Source organism: Hesperophylax consimilis, chromosome 24 (genome assembly GCF_061612785.1).
Source record: "Hesperophylax consimilis isolate HC1 chromosome 24, BYU_Hcon_1.0, whole genome shotgun sequence".
NCBI lineage: Eukaryota > Metazoa > Arthropoda > Insecta > Trichoptera > Limnephilidae > Hesperophylax > Hesperophylax consimilis.
Window position 1 is genome coordinate 14,445,128 of NC_142859.1, and position 20,725 is coordinate 14,465,852.

Consider the following 20,725-nt stretch of genomic DNA (forward strand, 5'->3'; position numbering starts at 1 on the left):
GTAATATTGATTATTCCGACATGTAAAATCTAACAACTCGGCCGCCATATTTTACCGGAACCGGAACGTAACAAACAAATTTATAACAGATGAAATGCCAATTGGTTGGGTTAAAACAAGACGTCAGTACGCTCAATCAATTGTATTCTATTTTAGTTTAGAGGTTGGTTTGGGGAGACCCTTTGACCTCTCCAACTGGTTTCTCCGCCCATCGCCTTGCGCCGCAGTGGAATGGATATGTTCATATTTCCGTCACTCTTTACACACTAATCTAGATTCCTACCCACCTCTCATCCTTTTACCGTCGCAGAACTTCTTCTCCTTCCTTTACTTCAGACAGTATCACAAAATTTGATTGATTAAAAAACTATTAGTGACATATTTACCTACTAATATCTACATAGTCTAAACCCTATGGTAATAAAGAGTATAACAGTGATAACGATTAAGGCGATGCACTACGTCGTGTTATATTTTAAATTGAGCCGCAATTAATAACAACCCTTAGGTAGATGGCAATAAGGTTTAAATTCCCGCTTAACACCATGCAGCTGTTTTGATTTATGCAAGAAAAAAAACATGGCCAAAAAGTGCCTTTTATTTTATTTTGTGGATGTTCAGGCATAAATATTAAATTTTTTTTTCGATCATTTTATAAATAACTTTATTTGTCACATTATGCAATAAAATCATAACCGAAAATGGGTTCGTAAGTAGGAGATTTTGAACTTTAAAGCAGTTTTCATAGGCCTAATACATTATTTTTTTCTGGGCTTATAAAAAGACTTATCTAAAAAATACTCGATTATTTCAAAGGCCAAGATGTATTCTACTCGCAGTATTTAATTAAAGCATCAGAAACATTTCTAGGCGACCAAATTTTCAAACTAAAATCATATGATTTTGTATTACTACGTACGGCATCGTCTTAAATTAATTAATAATTTGTACTAATCAAACATCCTGTATTAAGAAAATGACGAATAGAAGTCAATAGAAATGTGAGCTTGGAAATGGCTAACGAAAATAAGGAGTTACTTCCGTTGCTAACTCCTGATTGATTAGTAATTTCCAACGATATTACGAGTATTTGCTAGACTTTTGGTTGCTTTGCGGTACATAATAATATATTGTGTTTATTGCGCAGAAATTGCTGTTTATTAGAGCTTTGGGTGTCCTTAGAGATTAATATGATTACATAACATAATAAAGCACATTTAACTATTTGTATTTGATTGTTTTTCTTCGTTATCGTTTTAATTTATTATCATTTATTTTATACATGTTTACCATCTATTGCATTAGGCTTTTATGTTATACAAAAACATCACTTTGGTGAAATTCTTTGGAATAACCCTACATTTTGACAAAAAATGAATGTGCAGTTTACAACATGCCATTATTGTGTAATTATTTGACTAAAATTGACGAAAGATAACATAAATAAGTGGTAAATATATTGAATTACTTGGCCATTTTATGAAAAAAACATGATTTATGAAGATATTCAAGAAGACATATAAATAGCTGCCACCCTCAATACTGGCGCTATAATAGCAAATGCGGAAGAGTGGCATCGTTGCTAGATGCCAAATGCGATGTTGCCGGATTTAAAAAACAGAGTCAAACATTTTTTATTAGTACCCACCCGAATCTACATACAGTCTTTATACCATTGTGTAAAGACTTGACAAAAACACCATGTAACGCTTGAGAAGTGGTTTTTTATTAGTGAGGCTGTTATTGCATACTAGCTGGCTTGTACTCGGTTTTTCCCAGGGTAATGAATGGCTTGGAGTAAATTTGTGAGTCTTCATCGGAGGTCCCCGACTTATTCTACAATTCGAACCACTCTCTAAATACTCCTGGCATTAATAAGAACAAACTTGTGCAACGAATAAATAGTTATTAGAAGTTTGATCTATATACCGAATTGAAAGAAAACTGATTTTACAAATTTACTTCCACGATGTTTGGACTCCTGCGTCCCGATCAAGCCAAATAAATTAATTATCAGTTCATGATAGAATAGTAATTTTGGTCTTTGAAAATATTTGATGCCATATTCTCTGTATCATTCTGATGAAAGATCACCATTTAGAAACGAAATTTTGCACGAAATGATTTCATCTTTGGTCACATAGTTAATACTAACAAATACCCTATAATATTAATAATACGTCCAACTCATTCGAAATAATGGCAATATCAACAAATTTAGCCGCTAGAGCGCTAGTGTAGCATACTGAATTTGACTTTCCTTTTTAATGGCGGAAAATTGAATTTATGTAGTAATTGCGGGGGGTGTTTTGCGCTTTCTAATTTAAATTTTGAATTATATTGATAAAAAATATATGTAAAAATGTCGCAAAAAGTAGATTATGTGTGTGCAGTTTACGAATAATATGTAATATGTAATTTAAAACAACGAAAATATTCAAGGTTGTTTTAAGGATGCCAAAAAAATTTTTTTAGGTTAGTTTGTGAAATATAATATGAGTTCATTAAATCTTAGCAAATAAAATGTTAATTATTACTTTAAAAGTGGATTACACCATGAAACATATGGTGTTAAAATTAATTCAGCAAATCTGTGTTAGTTCCTTAGAGCATTCTGTGTTCATGTTGAAGTTAAATCTCGCGAAGTTTAATGTTTTTGTAAAATGTGTTTCGAATTAACGAACGTATTCAATATATTAAAATTTTAATGTACTCATATAATTATATATTATAATGATTTTTTTTTGTTAAATTTCTCACAATAAGTAAGTATTTTACTAACAATACCATAAAATACATTAAACTAAGGCGCACAACTCATGCCGCTAGGAGGCGCTAGTGTGGCATGTTGCCGTCAAAATATATAGGAAATGTCAGAAGTTGGGGTTGTTATTTATTAATAATATTGTTATATAGGGTATTTTATATTACTCCAAACCCTCTCCGCCTTCACTCCTCCCATATCCTTCAACATTCTACTTCCTTTAGCGTCATAAAATCTTCAATCGGGGATGACATAGTACCGCTTGCTTCAAACAGTTGCTAGCTCTTGTGTGGTGTTCACGTAACAAATATAAAAAATCGTTTTTTGAAAACCTAGGTTTGCTCGTATATCCAGTTTTACTCTATTTCCACGGAAAACAACATTATAAATTAACATTCTAGATCGCTTCGCAAAAAAATACTAATTCGAACAAAATTTTCCCCGAAAAACACATTTATGGAAAACGCACCTTACTTTTTTCCCGTTTTTCGGGAATCAAATTATTCCTGCTAATCGCATACGATTTCCGGAAACGCTCCCACTAATTGCACCATCAGAGCAAATTAGGTCATATAGGGTTCAATTGGTCGGACCACACATGCAGTCAGAAAGTTAAATTGATTAGGGCATAAATCTCAGCGCACAGAACGTCCTACAACTTCCAAATGGTAACTTTTGGTAGAAATGGCGGCTCGTGAATTTTTGGTGTCCTGAATTACCTTTTTTATGTGAATACCGCACAAGAGTCCCAAATGCTCACAGCCGTCTGGAGCCAGTGAGACTATGGCATCCCCAGTTGGGGTGTGTTGTGAAGATGAAGGTAATGTAAATGAAAGTATCAATTCTGAATGGTGGTCTTATACCAGGGCAATATTGAGAAAATCTTCCACCCGGAGATTATTATATTACTATTCAGATCTGGCCACTAAACACGGCTGAGGCTATTTCAAGCAACGTATCAATTCCGAGTGGTGGTCTTACACCATTGCGATACTGAGAGTATCTTCCAACTGGAACCTGCCGCAAAAACACTATGTATTATTTTAAATGAATAAATTGTGAAATAACAAAAAATCATCAAATTAAATTTTCTTAAACGATTTTGAACCCACGACCGTCGAAACCTATTAAAAAAATAATGAAAGAACGTTATTATGGATGTTGTTAAAGTTCAATTCTGTGTACGCTGATTTCCAGGATTTTTTCATTTAGACATGACTTAAAAATGACTATAAAATACTGAAATATTCTGACTAACTAACTTATCATCACGTCATTATCTCCAGGAGTAAGTAAAAGATGGACCGCTTCATAACTCTGTCTCGTCACACACTTCTTGTTTCATTCACATTCTCACATCCATAACCGTCTATTTTTCTGACTCTTGGCATACCCCGACTCCATTATTTCGACACCAACATCCTTATTGATGTTTTTTTCAATCTTAGCGCTCCAACACACTCAACAGTCACGAGCCGCCACTTGTGGGTAGTACTATTCGTGCTATTAATGTGTTCGTGCGATTGTCCTGAAAATTTATGAACAGTTGTGACACTGCAGACATTCTCAAACTATTATTCAAAATTGAGAGCTTTGAAAGTTGCAGCAGCGACTGGTCATGAGAATTAAAAACTAGGACAAGGATTACATTCACACACCTCTATATTGGCTCCCCGTACTCGCAAATAAATCCAAATATCAGGCGAGAGATTATGGATTGTGGACACTGAGGAAATACAACAAGGCGCTGCCAAAACGCGCAACACCTTTGCACGCCGCTTGAAATCCCGAAAACCCTTATGGATGGAAAGAGAGAGGTTTCTCCAATTACCTCTCATTTCAGAAGATGGGCGGAAACTTGAATGGCAATCGGCCGACGTGAAAAATGCCCGTCTCGTGCACGACCCCACCGAGAGCCTGAATTCTCACTGCCTCGTAAACTCTGGTCCGCCGTCAATAGAATAAGGTCTTCTCACAGCCGCTGATCCCACATGATGCACAGGCGGGATCTTACAGAGTCGGTGATGTGTGAATGCCCGCTGCATCCATTCCCCGGCGAGAGGCCCTAGACTGGCTCACTGACCTATATGTCCACTCTGGGGAACTTTTTCTTTTTACAATGTTGTATTTTATTAATTAATTTAGACATTCGCAGTAGATGTTATTACAAGTGATAAGGTAGTCATAATTGAAGATCCGATTACATATGATTTCCATAAACATCTTAGTTATTTTGTCTAGGATGAGAATAGTCATTTATGTTAACTAATTAGTGTAGGTGTGAGTAATAAGTTTTAACAAAAGATTTACAAAAGGAATAAAATGTATGGAGAGATGAAGAGATATTTTGAAATCCAGAATAATTACTTGCTCATGAACTGTGATCGACTATTATTAAAAGTTTAAGAAATATTATGTGTAAGTAGTTAAAAAATAATTTACTGCACGATAAGAAATAAAGTAAAAAGTGTTAATTTTTTGTAGTTTTTAAATACATTTGTTTTCGTGAATGAATTAATGTAAATCTTGGAAGTGAAAATTAATTTATTACCTAACCCCCATTCCGATGGCGCTGAAACTCGTCAGATAGAAGTGTTGTCGACTCCATTTCCTGGGTCGGAAGGTTCAATCCTCAGTTAAAACAAAAACAACACCAAAAAGTTCTAAAAGACATCTTAAAATAGATGTAAGTGGGCTTTTACATGTTTTCATATTTTACATGATTTACGGCAACAAGAGTTTTAATGTTTAGATAACAAAAAAATTTATTAAAAAAAAAATAATAATTAGTCAGATTTATTACATATTATTCTGCGTATACATTTGCAAACCGAGCGTCGAATTATGGGAAAGAAACAAAGCAACCGCAAAGTGGTGTATAATTCCCATATTTCGAGGCGCAGCTCGCGCTTGAGCTCGCAAATGTATTCGCGCCATAGTTTAGTAATCGCGCAAATGATTGATGAGATATTTTCTACATTAGAACACGAAAGTACATACATTGGTCGAAGCTCTTATTCTCGTCGAAGGTACATACTTACATACGCCAAACGTCAAAAATCATTCCGCTCGAGAATCGAGGCCCTGGGTATCTATTCCCCAGTCTCGATCGCTCGCAATTTCCGCCGAAAGTACATACACTGGTAGAGTTTGTTATTCTTGAGTCTCACCGAAAATACATACTACACGCCATACGTCAAAATTCATTCGACTTAAACAACGAGTGGGTCGAAGCAGTAGAGATCGGCAAAACTGTCAAAATCTCATTGCATCCTGGTGAATTGCCTTATACAAAAAATTTGCCATACATCAACTCTGCGTCTGCACCAACCAGCTCTATTAAAAGATTTTTCTGGCATTTCGATATGTATCCACCACCGCCATTCATTTCAGAAAAAGTGCGGTAGCAAATAAAAACGTTGACAGAACGACGCGGCAACGGTTTGTTTTTGACATTTCAAATTAACTCCATAGAAACCTCAAACACATCAGTAACATAGACAATATTCACAGGGTTGCCAACACAGTCATCTCTTCAACCGTGCGACACTCAAGAATGAACAAATAGAACTTATGACAAAAGTCGTAGAGATTTTCGTTCGTAGATGGCGCATAGCGAGTATCCTAAATAATTCGTGGTAGAGACTCTGGAATAGATACCCAGGTACGCCTCATTGGAACATTTAAACCAGTGACGGATAGCAATTCGGGACCATCTACGTTATTATCTAATCTAATACGTTTTGTTAAAGTTCCAACTACAACTAGGTACTTTAGTTTACCTTGAGCTCTCTCCTGTTATATTAATATGTAGCTTGAAATGAATTATCGCCATCAATTATTATTATTACCAGAGCATAGTTTACAAGTTGAATAGTTGGACTAAATAATAATAATCGTCTTTATTACTAATCGAGCACTTAACTGAACAATGGTGGAATTTGAAATGGCGTGACAGAAAATTTAATAGGACTCCGCCATTGTTACTCTGGGAGTAATGGAAGTCATGGAAAGGGGACTTCCGGATTACAGATCTGCTTAGGATGCAGATTAGAAATGAAATGTATCTTATACTGATATCATCAACTTACATAATACACAAATTATTTTCATATTTGTAATTTTTACGCTGTTTATGTTGATTCGAACGAGCACCCATTTCCTAAACACAAGCACCAACTTACATTGGGAAATAATATAATGTTGGAAAAAAATACGTTTTGTAAGCTGCTAGTTATATTTAAAAAAATATTAAAAAAACAACCTGACAACAAAAAATAAACAAAATGAAACTATATTTTTAAATCTATATTTTCTTTTTTTTCAGATACTATGAATTAAATACGTCCATTCCACAGACATAGGAATTAATAGACGAGAAGATAATGGCGAGGGGTAAAATCAACTGTTGAAGAACGAAGGGAGTGAAGCTGACTGTGATTCGTCAATAAATCAATCTGACAGTAAATAGGCATCTCGCATTATAATATCACCATTTACTTTTTAAAAGTAAAATCGGCTTTTGAATGAATAGACATTTTTACATGGGAGCGCAAATTACTCGCCACATTATGAACAAATTTGCGAAGTCCAAATTCGGCAAAAGAATTCGGTTCTATTTTCAGAGTCGAATATTTCGTTTAAGTATTTAGTTAAGACACTTTTATAAATGTTCATAATTTACTTCCCAGCAACCAACCAGCTTTGTGTTTCGCGTCCAGACGTTTCTCGATGTGATAGTAACAACTGATTCATATTATACGATGTGAATATGCTTAAAATAAAGTAAAATAATGCTTATATATGGAATGTAATACGACAATTGGGTTTATTCTCTTTTTCACATCTATTTTTAGTTTTCATAGTACAAGTCAACATTTTGCCGTGTTATTTCGTAAAATGAACCGATGATGCCTCGACCATAGTTCGCACAAGAATGATGACGTCACGTTTTCAAATTTCACTTGAGGCCATACGCGAGCACAGCCGGCTCCAATGGAACCGGTATGGGGAGTGGGGATAATACTCTTTTAATCACTTAGGGCAGGTCTACTAATATTCATATGTCTATGGTCCATTCAGATTTCACATTTGTTTTCGATAATGAATTAATGCAAATCTTGGAAGTTGAAATTAACCCATCTCCCGACATCCAATTGAGCTGAAACTCGACAGATACACTCGTTGTCGATGACAATGCCAGTCCTCAGCGAAAAGAAAAAAAATCATGTTTTAAAAGACATTTAAAAACAGTTGTATTATAGTAAAAACTATTTTTATGGCTTGAGTTTTTTAAAATCCAACTGGACTATAAACTGGAGGAAAGTGCTATCCCAGTATGTCATAATATATTAGATATTATGTTACTATTACGTTTAAATTTTAAAATAATAAAAATAAATGCTAGTGAAAAACATAACAGGTGGGTACCTAACGTGAAAATTAAATAACATTAATTATAAATATCATAACTCACGACTACCAACAACACAAACGAGAAATGTACAACGAACAGTTTTTTCACAGTTGTTATTTATTTTTTGATTGTTCCAGTCAAACCCTTCTTAAATGTATTTATTTACAACAAACTCAAATCTAATGGAAACTGTGACCTTTCCCTAGTGCAAAATTTTATCAACTTCTGCATAAACTGTAGATTTGTATAGAAATTTATAAATTAAATCCACATTGCCGCCCGCCTGGTTTCAGCACATACACTATTATTTTGGTACATAGATTGAAAAAATTTAGTAGGAGGTACGTACATTACAACTACTTAGACTCTCCGAGATTCAATAAACAATCTCTTTCCTGTGTCAACTCTAATCCATAATCTAATATTGTAAAATATACCTGTTCTAAATACTTAAAAACAGTTAAGCGTCGCCTCTTTCTCCGTCATTCGATTATATTGGTCAAGAACCAACCCTTGATTGTTAAAGCGTCAAAGCCAAACACTATAAAAAAGAATCACATATTTGAAATTGTCTCAGTTTTTCTGAAGCCCTTGGGGATGGTGTTTTAAGCTTTATGTTACGAGCAATGAATCAAATTTGTAGTCATTTCAAGAGTCGACTATGACAGAAAAGTAATCGTGTGTTTGATACGAAGCAATGGCTTAAAGGGACTGGGACACGGTCAAGCGGCTTGATCGCAAGCACGTAGTTTTTTTGTCTATTGTTGTCTATTATTGTCTATGCTTAGCGGCTTGCCAGCCCGCATCAAGCCTCTCCGTCAAGCATGGCCACGCCTTTCTGTGATTTCGTGGTGGTCAAAATTTTATTGGTTTATTTATGCATCTATGTATATGTACTTCTATGCCTCAGCGTTGATTGAAAACGACAGTTTTGTTCTATGAAGTAGAAAATAAAAAGGTATTTGACTCGAATCAATCTTCCATATAAATAAAATACTCGCTGCTGACGGGGAAACAAACCAGTCTGGTCTTGTCGCTCTATTCTATTCATGTATTTTAATAATAAGTATCAATATTTTAGAATGTCAATAGTTTATCAATATTTTATAATGTCATAGTCTCACTGGCTCCAGATGGGAGCAGTTGATACTCTTGTGCGATATTCATACAAAAAATATGTTTTCTCCATTGAAAATTTAGAAATTTATTTATTCTACAGTTTGATTATTAATGACCTTGAAATAATTACCTTGTCATAATTATTAAAAAATACTAAAATACTTCCAGAATTTTTAAATTAGATGGATTTCTACAAATTGAACACAAAAACAATAACTAAGTACCTATTTTATAATAATTTTATTCAATTTATATCATTGTTTATGATACGTGATATTTATTTGTCTATTTTCGTTTGTCTATTCCCACAAAAATATAAATTCGCATCAAGCCCCGCCGCCAGCACGTAGTATTGCGCAATGCTTGCAAGCCAGCTTTGGTACACGGTCAAAATGCTTGTCACAAAGTGCCATAGACAAAAACTACGTGCTTGCGATCAAGCCGCTTGACCGTGTCCCAGTCCCTTAAGAATTAAGCGAGGATTTGTGCCAAGATCGATTTTTGTGGCGGTCGACGTGGGAGTCTATCCTCTCTAACTAACCCTGAAATCAAATGGCGTTATGGTTTCTTAGTTAGTAGCAGTTGCTATGATAGCTCCTCGTTTGCGATTTCCACGCTATAGTTTTTAAAGAAAATTTACTTTATTTTATAAATTAACAACGCAACGCGTCCTCTTTAGTTTCCTCGCCGCTGGGAAATGCTGTGTGAAGTTTAACCCTAGTTAGAGATTAAATCATACTTCCAGCTAACTGTTAACGGCTGTTAACGAATAAAGTTATTCGAATACGTAAGCGTGATCGATTTTCAAATGGTTATGGCTAGATGGCTCGGCAAAAACACTTCAATGGTTCCTGCAAAATGACAAATTAACCCTCATCGAAAATTATGTTGATTTACCATGTAAAGCAGGCTCATCAATCAATCGATCACATCAAAATCATATATTATCTCACAAAATGTTTCGGTCTGGACTCAGTACAAAAGGTATACAATTTTAAAAAATATATATTAACACGAGTATCTACAAATTTATAACTTAAACAATTAAACAACTAACTTGGTCGATGCTCACCATAAATATTTTATTTGACATTTGAAACAAAACCTTCAAAATGCGTTCGGGAAATTGGAAAACGAAATAATTGTTGCGTTTAAAAAAAAAACAGAATATAATATTTGCAAGTTGGCATACAATATCCAGTCCTAATTATCTATCAAATGACAAAATTCAGTCACCCGGTATCGAAAAGTTAAGACTTTGGAAATGATTTTACTTATGAAACTATTTTTTTGTTAATAGTGCTTAGATTCCCCACTAATATATTGTGTCCGGATCTTCTCATTCGTAACATGGCTTACAATGAATTTATCGTAAGCATCCCTCATGGATCTAATTTTTATTCCTTTAGATTCTTACCAGTTAATTGTGTCACTGCCATATACCGGGGTTGGTATCAGAAATCTATGATGCACTTTTAGCTTTGCATCTTTTGACTCATCATAGATCAACCAATGTGGATCGGTACGTTTGGTAATTTTACAGTAGTGCTTTGGTTCAAGGGGTGAGATTGTCCAATCGCCGTTGCACTCCAGTGGGAGGGATAAAATCATACGTCCATCACACTGGCATCAGATTCCTACCCACCTCTGATATATTTTTACTTCCCAGATCTTCTTCTTCTTCTTAAAAAGACTTTCTTTCCTTAAAAAGATAGGAAATTATTTTCCAAAGAAACGCCTGTTTTTTAAATTTGGTATATTAAATATTTCTACACAAAGCATAAATGTTAAACTTTATTGTAATATATCACCCCTTACATAATGTTGAAAGTGTTGATTATTACCTTTGATCTTTTTACAGATAACCACATTTTTTTTATGAGAGTGTGTTTATTTTTCATTTATCACAGTCAATGCTAAGATTGACGGATCCAATTTAATGCTAAAGTTTTCAAGCATAGTGTGGTTCACCTAGTAAGAACTATATCTTAAACTTTGGGTAATAAAAATGTCACACTTTTTAACGTCATGCTTGTATAAGCCCTTTACTTACTTTTTATTACTTTCTTACAACATCTTGTTTTTTGGAAGTGGCTCCATGATTGAAGTAATGTTTTCTCTACTCTATGAAGTTAAACGTATTGTAAACAAAAGTAACCGAGTTTTCTAAACTTATGCAAAAAGTTATTAAAACAATTTAAAGTGTCGGTTTTTTAACACCGTTTGTTTTTAATACTACACCGTTATATTATTTTAACTGACCATAAAAGTTTTTGAAATGTATGAAATTACAAGTGTGTTCTTCTTTTATTTTTTAGTACACGTCTGAGTGGCGTAAAATTTTTCATGTCAGTCACGAATTTAGATAAGAATTAAAAATTACATTTTTATCAGTTAAAGAAGTTTTTGGAATATTTTCAAAGTTTGAAATGTGAAGTTTTTTGTCTGTCCATATCAAGGGTAGGAATAACAAAATAGTATTAAAAGTAAAAGGAAGTAGTGTGTGTCGAGCTAGAATAATCTGAATGTAGTAGAAATGATATCCCTAAATTTCATTGAATGTTTTGACCAAGATGAAGAAAGTGACGCTTCGATGTTTTAATAATAATAATTGGATAATTTTAGTAGTGCCGTTTTTTTGAAAAAAAAAATCTCAAGGGCGCTGTAAAATTTATTACGGGTTCCCATGCGTTATCAAATTTTATTACATACAAACAAATTCCAAAAAAAACTACTTACCTGGCAGGTCACTACAAATAATCACACTTTCATTTAAATTTAAAGTATTTTCAGTAAAAACACTGGATATTGATTTCATATTTACTATTTTATCTTCCATTACCATTGAAATTGAACTTATTGAGAGATTAGTGGCAAAAGTAGAGATGATATTTCTTTTAAAAGACTGGAAAATTTAGGACCCTTTAAGACAGGAGAATTTTTATGAAATGAAATTAAAAATCTTACTAATTTTTTAGTTGTTTATATTTTTTGCACATCTAGTTAGTTACAATGGACTTTGAAGGTCGAAGGTTTCTGACTTGACTAAAATGACTGTCTAAAAAGGTAAGTTTTTGGTATATACAGCAAAATTGCGAAGAAAGGAGTGTCTGGCGAGCATATGATGCATACGTGAATGAATAAGAAGTCGGGGATGCCTGCGTAAACATGAATACGAACAATTGAATCAAGTGCTCTATTCAATAATATAAGTATATGTGTGAATGTTTATGAAGCAAAACTTAAAACTACAATTTCGTGGCATGTATTCTCTCTGTCTACCCATCACAAAACATTTATTTTGTAAATTCCTAAGTAATTGTAATATCCTTGATATTTGTGTGTGAGGCTCACCCAGAGATGGCACTAATAGATGGCGTTAGCTGTCTAGTATTGCAGAAACTGAGTGGATAATAAATAAGGTTGCAGCCTCAAGGTCGGGATCCAGATTATTCCAACCGCCTGCTAATTAAGATATCAGAGCCCATTGTCAATCTATCACATTAAACGTCTAACGGTCTTACTAAAAAACGCGGTGAAAATTTGATAATGAAAATATTTTTTTTTTTCATTTTGAAGATGTCGTAAAACAATGTATAATTACGGATTAGATATTGTATTTGAAATTTACTTCAATAAAAAGTGCAATATTTTAATTTCAAACATGAAAATAGTTGAAAAAAAGCTTACAACAAAAATCAGTCTAACAAGGATAAAAGTCAGTATCTGTATTGGTTAGTAGGAGTGTTTTGTGTATACCTCACTAGGGAACCTATGCTGAGGTGTTCGCATTTTTTAGGAAAGTGTGATTATGCCGTCACAAGTAAAAATACATCATTTTCTATACTCAAGGAGGATATTGTGATTTCAGTAGTGTGAGTGTGAGTTGTGAGTGCAGTATTGTATATATAATACGTTAATAGTTGTGACATCATAATATTAAGTAGACATAATTTACTGAAAATAAAAAGATGCTACATGAAGTGTACTTAAACATACAGTTAAGAAGAAAGAGAATAAAACAAAACAGAATTAGAATTGATGCAAATATTTAAAACATTCCAAATAATTGTACAACAATAATCTATTTAGTAGAAGAAAAAACATAACATACATGCTAATTAAATTGCGTTATCTTTGGTTTGGGGTGAGTATGTTTTGGAAAAATAACCTTTATCCATTAAATTTGTGTCTTGGTGAATTATCAGCAGGTTGTTTCAGATTGGATGGCAAGCAGTAGTAATAGTATTGATGTGATATTATGCTGAAAGCATAATATAATAACCTTATTTTATAATATTTATTTATTTATTCACACTGAGTACGAACAATATAAGCAGGTAAAATACAAGTTATCGTTGAGAGTTTTTGTTCATTCAAGTAATAGTTGTTCAGTAAATAATGAATAATAATAAGGTTATAAGTGCAAGAAGCAGTAGCGGAACAATATTTAGTAACTTTGTTAATGTTAATAAAATGAATATGAAACGTTTATTAAACGTTAAACATATTAGTACTTAGCAAACCTTTATAATGCCAGATTTGGTAATATACAGAACATATCTTAGCATTATTATAAGAATATACATAAACGTTTAATAAATATGAAAGTTTCCCAATGTAAGTCTAAAATCTTTACTACGGCTTACATAAAAATACCTTTAAAATGATTTTTCTGACCTAACAAGGATATCGCTCCAATTTTTTCCTCGGGCAAAAGCTGTAAAAATTAATGCTATTACACGCAACCATTTCCAAAGTGGGTCAAGCGATTTTCCCTCATTGTTATTCTCAAATACCTCTCTCCTCTTTATTATCCGGTATCGAATAATCATATTAACATGTTAAGCTGTCCCTATTTGGGAATTCGGGTCAACTCTTCTTAAACTACCTCAACTTCCTTGCAAGTTTTTTTTTATTCTACCTACGTAATTTATTTTATGTGCCTCAATTAATTATAAGTATTTTTAGTAGGCTAGGAATAACGTCTATTTTATTTGGCGTCTTGCGGGCTGCAAAAATTTGTTATGTCTGATAAAATATAAGTAATTAACCCAATTTATGTGGGCGAGTTCAGTACTGAAAATCTTATTTGATCAATCAATCAATTAAGTGATAAATATTATTGGTAAAGTTGTCGAATTGCAAACATGCAAATTTTCTTTAAAAAAACACACTTCATTTCAACTTTAATGTATTTTGAAACAACTATATAGGTCGGGGGTTTAATTAAACATGTACAAATAAATTTTTAGGGTGTTAGTTTAGATTTTTTAAATTATTTAATATTTCCTAACCTTTGAAAATAAAAATTTTAACTTAATACATCACTGTCTCTCCCGACTTAAAAATTTGTTTCTTGTGGTGATTAAGTTGAGTAATTAAACGTTGCTTGAAATGGCTTCGGCCGAGTTTGATGATCAGATCTGAGTAGCCAGGTACTCCCCCACCATCTTCTTACCCATCTCCTTCCCCTCCCCTCTATCTTCAGCCTCATAACATACCCAGTTTGGGGATCCCATAGTCTCACTGGCTATAGATGGCTGTGGAGCAGTTGGGACTCTTGTGGCGGTATGGACATAAAAAAGTAGCAGAATCCGACAAGTTATTATGAAATGCACGTTTTGTACCCACGCAGCAATTTCAGAAAATTTTCTGTATAAATAAATAACTAGTGTTACCAATTACTTTTAATTGTTTTGTAAACTACAAAAAAGTGAGGTGGCAGTAATGTTTATAAAACATTTGTCTTATAAAATTTTCGAATGTTTTTTTTTCGTTATCAGTAATTATAGTTCGGTGTTTAGACGAAGAACCGTATAGTGAGCCATGTTTAAAACTTTTTTTTCTTGATTATAATATTTGAATATTTCTCAAATTATACTTTCATTTTTTATAATAAATCATTTAAACATTTTTCAGTTTTTGGATACGTTCATCCCATTTCTTTGGATTTTATTGAGAAGCGGAAATAAACACAAATTCTCAGACATTCTGACAGCATTTTTAAGAAATATAACGGTCAATATGCCAGTTTTGTTACCATATCTCTGAGATATCGCAGTCATTTTCATTAAAGTTTTTTATGTTTTCCTGTTTATTTAGGTTTTTTTTTTATGTAACATGAATTTTATGTGAAAACTTCAAACTGGATAATTTACTCTGAAATTTGATGAATTGTTAAAATTCTGTGTAACATCACGTCTTTATTATTTACAGTTCTATGTTTTGAATTATTGTGAAAGTTTGCATAAAGCATATTATAAGTACTCGCCAGAAATAAAAATAAAAAATTACTCTCTGCTTCTCTATTTTGATTAGTTAATATTCAAAAGGCGTTATATCGCAGCTAAAAAGGCACGGGAGCGTCACAGACTGAAATTCTACGTTTTTTCCACAACATACCCGGGTGCTGATTCTGGAGAAAATGTTTAGATCAATTTTCTAGACAAAATATGTGCTACCAGAAAAAAAGTTTAAATAATACCTACAATATTGAGATAAAGTAAATGCCACACCAGAAACTACTGGCACGGCTATGGCACCTTCAAAAGTTACATGGAAGGAAACGAGATTAGATAGTTTTGAAGTTTCTTGGAAACGAATCTTCTATCTGCGACTTTTAATAATAATAATTTATTTTATTTATTTATTTATTAAACGCCATAAAAGGCTTTTACAGTAATGTGAAACATGGGATTATAAGTACACAGTTCAGGGCTGTCAGAGACTTGACAATTAGAAATAGCATTTTTGATTAAAATAATACATCCACAAGCAGTTTTTATTGATGCTATACATATACATTTCACATATATGTATATATGTGGAATGTATATGTATAGAACACCATATATATGTTACACATAAAGAAGAACACAACAGTCAGTATGATGCATAACAATAATATATAACCTATAAACCTAACCTAACGTAACCTGCTTAACCTGTCTGTCTGTAAGAGCGTATTAATTGAGTTACAGTTGTTATGCTGAAGAGAGTACTGAGGTGTAGAAGGATTCTGATTGGTGGTTTTTCACTAGGATAATATATACCTGTATGTATAGGTAGAAACTGTTTACTTTTTTTTGCGCTTGTCTTGTTTTTCATCCACATCTTAAGATTATGATCGCCTTCGCAGTGATTTTCATTTCAAGAATAGCCTCCCTAAGTACACTTTAAAATGAAATGACAAAACTTTAAAGTGAACACGTGAAAAATATATTAGGACTGAAAATAAAAATCAACGTTTCAAATAAAAAGCCTCTTATATCGCAGGGAAAGTTTTTCCCACTTGCCGTGGAATTAGAATGGACTTTTTTCAAAAGTAAGACTTCGTTTCACAGTTTCTTCGCTCTCGGCGTATGTTTCGCACTAAAGCTTTCAATATGTATATAAGGAACAAAAGCTGAATACAACCTTATTAATATGAAGCCTTCACCGAATAACCTGCTGAACGCGACGAAGAAATTATTACGATTCTAACGCAATATTATAACCATAAAGAAAAATATACCTACGTCTTTGAGCCATAGTGTCAGCATGTATGAAATTGTATCACAACGTTTTTTTGCTGAAATATCTAATATAACGCAATTATTTATAAATTGAAAAATGTTTTTTTTTAATGAGCTAAAAAATGAACAATATCGTTTTCTTTGTGTTTTACAATAGTTCAAATAACATCAAATCTTTTGACAGCGAGGCGAAACGAGATAACAAAATTTATAGGCTTTATTATTTTTGATGTAATTGATACATTTATTAAAAAAAAAATTTTGGATATAGCTTTATGTCATAATTCGTCGAGCTCAAATTTTAGACTTTTTTTTAAAGGAAAAGGAATAAAAATATTTTGATAAACCATTTTAATACAATATAGAATTTTATTTTTTATGTTTTTGTACTAATTAAGATATTTTACTTTGTCTTTAAAAAACATAAACACGTAAAACATAAACGCCAACTGAACAAAAAACACGCAAAACCAAAATTAATTTAAAAAATAATGGAATCGACCACGATTTGTCAGTATCAAAAATAGAAATAATAATTTGTCTAATTTTGAAAATCGTATCGTAAAGAGTATCTATTAAAATTCTGCTCTAAGGAATTATAGTGGATGAGGGTGGTTTGACGAAATCTCATGTAAACAGTGATCTGTGTTTTATATTCATCAATCTCGATATGTAGATCTGTAGATTTGTATTAAAAAAAAAGCCACCCACTTCGATTACTCTACTTTATATTAAGAAGAAAGAATTATTTTTATAGAAATAAATAAGTAGATACTTACCATAGAAAATAGTCGAATATAATCTCAGATCCGTTTAATAAATGCTAACTACGTCATTTACTGGGATTATATTAAAGCCGACTTCGATAAATTTTCACTATTCATTAAAAATTCATAATACCTCATTAAAACATGCCTTCTAATCAGCTTAGGTCGAATAGAGATAATAGGTATGTTAATCAACATATCAAAATATTAAACTAGATTTTATAGCACCGTTTTCGTGTAATATAACCTTCAAAGACGCTTTAAGGATAGATAAATATTTAATTACTACACGGACAAAAATGAGTATTGCTGATTTATTAAAATACTGTTAATCCGTTTTAATACGGAACTGCTAGCCAAATTTATAAATTTTTGATAAATTAAAAATATTTTTTATTAGAAAGTTTTCTCCGTGTAGTTTTCTTCAAACTTAAATTATAACATTTACGCTCAGTGTTTTAAGTTTCTTATAGTAAAGCGCACTTGAAGTGAAATGACACTAAACTGTTAAAAATTGCTTTTATTGTATTATTGTTATTATTACCATACCATTCAGAATTGAATGTGTTTGAAATGGCTTTAGCTGTGTTCACAAGATATGAATAGCCAGGTAGGTACTTAGTAATCCTCCTCTTACCGATGCCTCCGAATGCTGTCCTTGTTCTACTGGTATTTTAATGGTTATAATGATTTTAATCGTAAAGATTTTCCGGGGAACTAGCGTCATTGATCACGGTGCATATTCTGCAAATACGCCAAACGCGCACCCAACATCTGTACACGGTTGAAAATATGTTGTCACATGAGAACGGGTCGTTCACACGAGTTCAACAGCTTGATTGAAGAACGATTTGCCGGCTGTGTTTCCTCCCTTCTACAACGTGGGACTCCTCGGGACCCATGTCCACTCCATCTTATCCTCAAAAATCCTTCTCCCAAAGTTGACAAAGGACCTGCAGAAAATTATTTTTCCTTATTCATCAAAAAACTACGTGCAATAATTCACGTGGAAATAAATGTATTAGTTTAATTAAATACCCTTAAGTAATTTTTGTCGGCACCGTTCTATACAGAACTTCCATGAGCGAACTTCCGCTTTCAGAAGTTTTAAAACTACTGTCGGTACACATTGAAGTTTAAACATCGTTTTAACCTTTCAAATTATTTTTTTTCCATGGAAATGTTGGCACTGACTACCGGGAATGATCTGAAGGGAAATGTGGTTGCACGTGGAGTGAAAGTGTGGAAAACTTTGCCTTCACTTGTGGTGAACGTGATCATGTTTTGAATTTGAAATTTTCAGACTATTTGATTCTGTCGTATATGAAACTACTTAATTCAACGGTTTATTCACGATCTGAATGTTGAAATTTTAGTTATGAAATAAATATTTTCATTAGTTTAGCACTGCATTTAATGAGATGATACTTATAGCCCAATAATACTTCTTATCGTGTACCAATCGTAAAGGCAACCTGTTATTGAATTCGAAAACCACCTCTAATCTGAAGCTCTTTCTACCGACATATAGAATTATTCCCTTAAGTATCATTTGATTTTAAGCTCTCACGTCTCTAAGCTATTGGTTTTTTAAGATTATCTCTATTCACTTGCCGAGTTAAGAACATAAATTTTATGAAATACCCTCGATAGAAAAAAACGCAAATTGTGCTTAGAAAATTTAAAAAAATACTTCTTGTTCCGTTGTTTAACATGACATAGGTATTTTACAAAATCATAGTGTTTCTTTAAATGTGACTTATCTGAGATGTTTTAGTTACATATTCTAGTAAGTCGTGTTTAATTAAATATTTTCACTACGCTTCCGCCTAATATAATTGTTTTTTTTTTATATTTCCCTCTACCATTCGTATTTACGTAACTCCGTTTTAAACCTATTTTTATTATGTTCTGATGGTTTATCTGCAATACACCGATAGAGAACCGGGCTTTCTTGAGTTCAACAGCTATCTAGGAACGAGATGCAAATGTTTTTGTTACCTCACTGCGGAAACATTGATCTCTGTTATCACTCGTTCCTTTGCTCTTTTTCAGAACTAATGTTTAAGGCGGTGTCTAGTAATTTATCAATTCGAAATAATGAAAATATTATTACGCAATACGGTAAATATGATGTTCTTAGCCGGAAAAAAAAATATTATTTATTTTTATTATTAATACAGACTTAGCATTTATCAAAATTAAATCAGAAATATGACCTTTTTATGGCCGTCCTTTCGTATTGTTCAAAAAATATTTTAAATTTTGAATATCCTCAAAAAATACCTTGAAGGTTTTTCTTCAAGACTTCGTTCAGAAATAAAAAAAAATAAAAAAAATAAGGTTGTGGTATAATTATTTCCTAGGCTCTATCTTTAATGTTTTTGTAAATGCGGTTTACTAAACTTTGGTTAAATTTATTCTAAAAAAAGGAACGAGGAATAATTTCTATTATTTTTGTCCACTTTTTAAAATTATTTTCACATTTTTAAATTACCATTTGTTTAAGAGTTTCGAGTTTATTAAAATAATAAATTATTTTGCCGTAAAGTGGCGACATTAATTCAGCTACCACGGCAGAAATTAGAACTGAAGGCTTATTTTTAAATATGTCAACAGATGGCGTTAATCACGGAACGACCCTTGGAATTTTCAACAAAATCTTGCGTGTCATCAGTCAGCGAAGATAATACCTACTTGTAGATATATACGAAGAAGTTTGCCAGTATTTTTTTATAAATTGACGAACGGTCTTGCTGTGCACGTGTTTATACATGTGTTAGTTTTCGACGTGTACATGCGCACACACACTTGTGTATATTATGTAAATATGTTTTGTCATTGATTTTGAGGACAGGCATCAGAGATGTTCATCGAGTTAGGTTGATACGATTCGTCTTCACATTTTTTTATTGTATAAGTAAAATAATATTACATTTATTGTGAGGTGTGCTTAGCTGATTCTTATTTGGTACATGCTATATACGTTCATAATTTTTATTTCAAATTTAATGTACTTTACATACGATTTTTACATATTGAAGTGAAACTTCTTTACGCGCGTTATTCATTTTCGAGGACCGGAGTAAAACCGACTCATGACCGTCAAGTGACTCAAGGCCGATAACGCAACTAATTACCC

General features: G+C 32.7%; 1 protein-coding gene across 2 annotated transcripts in view; it reads left to right on the forward strand.

The window, feature by feature from the left end:
* LOC149411954 (glucose dehydrogenase [FAD, quinone]-like) overlaps window positions 1–20,725 on the forward strand; it is a 91,345-nt gene that overhangs the window by 56,514 nt on the left and 14,106 nt on the right. The window lies entirely within an intron of this gene.